Source organism: Falco rusticolus, chromosome 9 (genome assembly GCF_015220075.1).
Source record: "Falco rusticolus isolate bFalRus1 chromosome 9, bFalRus1.pri, whole genome shotgun sequence".
Lineage (NCBI taxonomy): Eukaryota > Metazoa > Chordata > Aves > Falconiformes > Falconidae > Falco > Falco rusticolus.
This window is the reverse complement of record NC_051195.1, coordinates 15,044,302-15,050,301: the sequence shown is the minus strand read 5'-3', so window position 1 is coordinate 15,050,301 and position 6,000 is coordinate 15,044,302. Positions and strand designations below refer to the sequence as shown.

Here is a 6,000-nt window from a genome sequence, read left to right as displayed (position 1 = left end):
GTAAGAGATGTAATCTCTCTCCTTGCCTTTCCCCATCCCCTCTACCACAGGGGAGTAATTATGCTTCAGATTGTTCTAAGAATAAATGCATTAATGCCGCTGGTACATTTAGGTTCAGACAAAAAGATAAACACAAGCTTCACTTTTTGTTCATTATTTTTTAGAAAAGGCCTTTCTGCTATCTGTGAGGCAAACGTACTGGAGTCTTCACACCCGTTGTCTAGAAAGTTGAGGAAGCACCTTCAGTGCCTGGGCCCACATCTGTAAGCAGGTCTCACACCCTGGCAGTGCGCCCAAATTCTAGTCAGGAGGCTGCGCTGCGACAAGTTATGCTTACCAATTACGGAGTGGGTTTTGGCTTTTTTTTTTCCCCTACACGAACACAGCTTGAAGCTACTGAGCAGCTTTCTTCCTCTGGGAGACCTGGTGAAACAGGCAGGCAAAAATTTAGAAGTGCTGGCAGTCAAAACTTTTTGAGAAAAAGTGGAATTTTGAAAATCTGAAGTTGAAGCACAGCAATGCAGGCGCTGAAATGCTGCCACACATACAAGGAGGCCCCAAACCATGGGAGATGCGGAAACACACGCACCAAACACAGCGGCTAGGAAAAGCGTGGGGGTGTAAATGCCGAGTCAGTGAAACGATCCTGAACCATCTCACATAACCCCAGGCAAATAATTCTCGACCCTTGCAGGAGTTTCTGATGTTATGTCAGTGTCTTATTCCTGGCACAGACAGGAAATTTGAGGAAATTAAACTCTCCAGTCCTTCTGCGAGCACCAGGACAGAGAAAGGCTGGGTCTCCTCTGGCTCTGCACCTCGCTACTGGCTGCTGGGGTCCTCCCAGGCTTTTCAGGCTGGGCCTCCTTCCCCTAACAGCACTCTCCCTGTCCCAGAGCCAGGTCACTCGCAGCCCCGTTTCCCTAACGCCTTCAACAACTTCCATTCAATTTTTATGTGATTCAGTCAACGCGTCCCCGAATTGTCAGGGCAGGCCGCAAGACGTTCCAGCGGCCCCGCAGGCCTCACGGCCTTGCGAGCCCGGCGTGCGGCCGCGCCACGACAGCCCGGCAGCCAGCCAGCCCGGCGGGCACGGCGCGGCGCCTGCCGCCTCAGGCGGGCCGCGGGGAGCGGGGCGGCGCGGGCCGGGCGCTGCGCGGGAACGGCGCGGCGGGAACTGCAGCGGGCGCCGGCCGGGGCGGGCGGGCGCGCTGACGTCAGAGTGAGGCGAGGGGCGCGGAGGGGCGTGGGGCGGGCGGGCGGTGGCGGCGGCCGGGGCATGCGCGGTGGCTGCTGCGCGCCGGCCCTCCCACCGCGGGCCGGGCGGGGCGGGGCGGGGCGCCCGGCGGCCGGTACCTGAGGGCGCAGAGCGCCACGGCCCTGCCCGAGAAGGGGACAGCGCCGGCCTGCGCCCGTCCCGGCGGTGAGTGCGGCGGCGGGCGCGCCCCGCCATCCCCTCGCTCTTCCCCCGTCCCCTCAGGCCGGGCCGCGCCGCGCCCCTCGCTGGGGGTCTCCTTGCCGCTCGCCCCCCTCCCTGGCCGCCTTCCCGCTGGGGCTAGGGTCGGCGCCTCGGCCGGGGGGATGCTGCGGCACGGCAGGCCGCGGGGGGCTGGGGCAGGGCGGCGGGGCGGCCGGGGAGGGCGGGCTCCTGCGTGTCCCCGCCGGGCGCAGCCTTCACCTTTGGGGCGGCCTGAATGTCAGCGGCGGCTCCCGCAGTGCCGCGGGCGGGCGGCCGGCCGTGCCACAGGTGTGCCCCCCGGCCGGCAGGGCGCTGCGGCGGTGCCAGCGCGGCCGGGGCTGGCGCTCGGCTCCGACAGCTGCGCCGCTGCCGCGGGTGGAGGGCAGCCTGGCACGGCAGGCCTGCCCGCTGCTCCTCCGGCGGCGCCTGTTTTGCAGTGCTTTATGCGTCTTTTAATTCTCCGTTTTGTTGAGACGTATCTACAGGGGTATTCGGAAACAGCTGCTGAAGGGGACCGGGTCGCAGAGATTTACTTGTAGCTCCAAAAAGAGGAAGAAGCAAAAATACCCAGTATGTGGCTGTGCGAAGACAACAGTTTTAAAAAAAATACGTATATAATGGTGCAATATCTACTTCAGCTATAATCTGTTTGGATTTTGCTTATAGCAGCTTGGGAACATTATTGTATGTTATGATGATTTTGCTTTAATGACACTGGGACTTTGCTTTCATCATCCGGAGCCTGCTGTTATGTTTTGTCAAACGTACTTTGACACACAATGAAATATAGGCAACTCCAGCCTTTAACTTGGAGTTGGAGGAAATTGAGCTGTTTATCTTGAGAAAGCAAAGCTGAAAGGGAGCTGTGTGGTAGCACAACAGTAGTGTCCAGGCCAGACAACAAATTAAGGATTGTAGATTTAATAGTCAATCAGGTCTGCCATATAAAGATGTTTACCACTTCTCAGGGGACTTGGTTCTACTTATGGGGTTGGTGTTTCATGCTCATAGCAGGCTTGTTCTTGGTGTTTATGGGCTTTGAGCCTCAATTTGATGCAAAATAGAACTTTTTGTTACAAAGGTATTGAAAGCGAAACATCTCATTTGATCAAGTATACTCTGAAACTTTAAAAATATCTCTTGTAGAGTAGTCGAAAATACAAAACTTCATCATATTAGCATGAGGCAGCAAATATTTGTGTTTGTTGGTGGTACTGAGTGAAATTTGGCAGATGTTTTATCGTGTATGTAATGATCACGTAACCATATTCTGTGGGCCCATTTTGAACTTAGTGCATCTAAGCTGAAGAGGTAAATGCATAACAAATGAACATTAGTAATAACCCGCTACCTAAATGTTAACCAAGGATCTACATGAATGTACAACTTGCAGTGGATTTTTTTTTTTTAAATTGAAGTTCAGTCTTTACTCGCAGTTAGTGCTTCTTATTATAGAAATCTCAATGTCTGGTCTCTGAAAGCTGCTCATTACTGTCTTCTAACTGTAAAGCTGTTTAAATGGTAGAATTGTTTCAGGTTTAGGAGATTACTGTATTTGATGTTATTGAACTGAAATAATAATATATATGAATATAGGAAAAATTAATAGTAATGATATCAATCAACATAATGACCTAATTTAATGTATTGTTTTACTAATGACTAATCCTGTTTAATGGAACTGTTCATGTGAAAGCTCACTGGAGTAAAACGTATTGCTTTTGGACCCGATCATCCATTAAGAGGTATTGGTTATTTGGAATAAACCGGTGACAAAGAAGTGTTGGCACTGGCTGTCTAGACCAGGGGTCCTCAAACTTTTTAACCAGGGGGCCGGCGCGCGGATGAAGTGACAGGCAGCCATCTGCGGCTGCTTGGTTTCCCCCCCAACCCCCGGAGGGGGGGTCTGTAAATACCGGGGGCCGGATTGAGGACCCTGGGGGGCCGTACCTGGCCCGCAGGCCGTAGTTTGAGGACCCCGGTCTAGATTAAAAACCATCATGCCATTAGTCTTCAGATGAACGTTGCTTGCCTAAAATTGTTAGAAAGCGCAGATCTCTGGGAATGGAATAAGAGGTAGCCAGTTGCAGCAGTGGTTGTGGTGTTGTCTTTTAGCCACTATTTGGAAGTGTGAACAGCGGCACCATCATTTTAATTGGAAGTTTTCAGGCAGGATTAAATTCCATGCCAAGAAGTTCAAAATACTAATGGTGCTTTTGATAATTAGGTTTAAAATCCTGTATTGTATTTCAATTGGAGTAATAAAAAAAGCTTATGTAAATCTCTGGATACCTGAACACATGTATACTACAATAAAATCCCAACAGCATTAAAATAATTATTCCAAAGTTTAAGTTTAGCTAGTCAGTGTAGGTCTTTGCATTTCTTTGTACCTTTGGAACACATATTCTAGCTCGCTCTTAAACTTCTGTCAGATAGGTGCATTTTGGAAGACATTCTGAGAATATTGTTTCCTCCTTAATCAAAAGTAGCTTGATTTGCAGAGATCTGAACTTTGCTCACTAGCCGTTTTCTATTCTAACGGGAGGATTCAGCTAGAGCAGTTCAGCTGATAGTATTGTATAATAAGTGAAGCGAGAAAGTCTTCTCTGTGTGGGGGATGCTTATCCCTGGTCACATGGGGAACTGGTGTCACAAGTTCTCAGTAAAATGCCTTTTTCACTACAGATTGTTGGGATTTTCATGAGCACTTAGTCCATGATGAGTTGAGGCAGCCTTCTGCAGAGTACATTTTAATGGCTTTGATGGAAGGAGAAGGAAGGTTAATGTTGGCAAGGTTCTTGCTGCAAGGAGACTTGGTTTCTTAGCCAAAGGGAAATGGCTGATGATAAGATTTTACTTTTATGTGGTGGTTGAACAAGTTATAGATCTGGAATAACCCTTAAATTGCAAACAATTCCTGAATTTATTCCCTGAAGCGAAAGAACTCCTATGCTTTTAGCTTAATTAGCCCAGATGGGTTGTGACACACGAGCACAAATGAAGCATCAAGGGAGAACTGAATATCCTGTGTTCTCTTGTCTCACTAATATCATGTGTACTTTGAGCTGGAGATTGAAGTATCTCCTCTAGATACAGAGATTCTCACTACAGTGTGAATGTGTATGATACTTCGACCCATGTTCTTTTTTTGAATCATATTAAAGATAGGTTTTAGGTAAATGTTTGGGGTTTTTTTTCCTGATCTCACATGATGAAATTATTCCATACATGTGTTTTTGATGATTTGGAAGAAGCTATGGCTTTTAACTAACCGTCATTGCAGTAGGGTAAACTTGCATAGGTGGAAACTTGGCAAAGCCAAAGCTACTGCTGTTAGTTGCAGGAGACTTGGGGAAAGGAGCAGAATCTTTCATCCTGCACAGCCTTGTACATCACTAAACAGAGTTAAAAAATAAATAAATCCTAATCCCTTTCTATGTAGATCTTTCAGTTATGAAAGCTCTCTGGAATGGTGGCTCATAAAAAAACCCAACAAACCAAACACAAAAAAACCCAAACAAACAAAAAATCCCAACCAACAGGAAAAAAAAAAAACATTTTACCATGGCTAAATTTGAGATCTTGATTAAACAAAACAAATTGTATGTATCAACTTCCTTTACATTCAAGTTAAATGCAAGCATAGATCACTGTGTCTGTGTAACTCTTTAAGCTCATGTGGGAGAAACTGATCCTGTGGACAAACTGTCACTAGTAACTGAAGTTACACATGTCAGTTTCTTGAGAATGTTTTTTTTCAATTGCAAATAATACAAGTATCTGTGCCTTCTCATTGCAGAAAATGGACCTTGATAGGTACATTCAGATATAGCTGTCAGCAAATAAATAAGAAAACACAAAGCATGCTTTAAAATACTTACAAAAGCCTGCCAGTGGTTAAAAACATACTGATATTTGTTATGCTGTGGCAAACTAGTGAGGTGGTTTGGTACTGAAATATTTTTAGAGAGTTTGTTTTTGAGATAGATAAGTGATTTATATTGATTGAATTGTAGACAGAAGCTGTAGTGTCCAGAACTAATGAAATGAAATTTAATAGCAAGAAAATGATAATTTGAAGATGTGGTTCAAAAATAAGAAAGTTTCAGCTGAAAGCTATGGTATGGCAGTATATGGTTGCAGTATTTTTGTTTAAGGATGGATGTTGAAGAGAAGTGAAACTTCGCTTCGAAGAATACAAGTAATCCAGTAGCTTCTTGAAAGCACGTAGGTATGAAACAAACTGAACGATATAACTGGTATGTTGGGTAGCAAGGAGAGCAGACATCAGTGGCCAGTTCTTGCTGTGTAAGGAGTTTACAAATAGTTTTCCTCAGGATCCTGTGCAAGGCAATGAAATAACCTTTAAAAGAATTATTAGTAGAGCTCTGGAACTCCTTGCTTAAGGCAGTCATGGATGGAAAGAGTTTTTGGGGGCTCAGGGACAGGTTGGACAAGATAGTGGAGGAGAGATCTGGGGAGGGTTCCTAAACAAACTGCCAAATTCAAGAAATACTATGAATTGAAGTTAGTTGAAG

General features: G+C 46.5%; 1 protein-coding gene across 5 annotated transcripts in view; it reads left to right on the top strand.

Moving 5' to 3' along the window:
- The first annotated feature begins 1,294 nt into the window (after positions 1 to 1,294).
- CCSER2 (coiled-coil serine rich protein 2) overlaps positions 1,295 to 6,000 on the top strand; it is a 73,368-nt gene continuing 68,662 nt past the window's right edge. For 4 of the 5 annotated variants that reach the window (XM_037399915.1, XM_037399913.1, XM_037399917.1 and 1 more), the window contains exon 1: positions 1,295 to 1,423. The gene's annotated coding sequence lies outside the window, so the exon portion shown is untranslated. Of the gene's footprint in view, positions 1,424 to 1,692; positions 2,030 to 6,000 lie in introns of those variants that run through there. The other variant, XM_037399914.1, reaches the window with a different exon arrangement.